The sequence below is a fragment of the Mizuhopecten yessoensis genome, unplaced genomic scaffold (genome assembly GCF_002113885.1).
Source record: "Mizuhopecten yessoensis strain PY_sf001 unplaced genomic scaffold, ASM211388v2 scaffold1923, whole genome shotgun sequence".
NCBI classification, from domain to species: domain Eukaryota; kingdom Metazoa; phylum Mollusca; class Bivalvia; order Pectinida; family Pectinidae; genus Mizuhopecten; species Mizuhopecten yessoensis.
Window position 1 is genome coordinate 343524 of NW_018404289.1, and position 402 is coordinate 343925.

Below are 402 nucleotides of genomic sequence, written 5' to 3' on the forward strand. Positions count from 1 at the left end.
TTGTCATTACACATAGACACCGTGCCCTGTCTATTGTCAATACACATATACACCATGTCCTGTCTATTGTCATTACACATAGACACCATGTCCTGTCAATTGGCATTACACATAGACACCGTGGCCTGTCTATTGTCAATACACTGTCTATTGTCATTACGCATAGACACCGTGCCCTATCTATTGTCAATACACATATGTTGTCATTACACATAGCTGCCCTGTCTGTTGTCGTTACACATAGACACCATGTCCTGTCAATTGGCATTACACATAGACACCCTGCCCTGTCTGTTGTCGTTACACATAGACACCATGTCCTGTCTGTTGTCATTACACAGAGACAACATGCCCTGACTATTGTCATTACACATAGACACCGTGTCCTGTCTATTGTCATTA

At 42.5% G+C, this 402-nt stretch overlaps 1 protein-coding gene across 3 annotated transcripts in view; it reads left to right on the forward strand.

The window, feature by feature from the left end:
- Positions 1-402, forward strand: part of LOC110442672 (cholesterol 24-hydroxylase-like) — a 47508-nt gene that overhangs the window by 27800 nt on the left and 19306 nt on the right. The window lies entirely within an intron of this gene.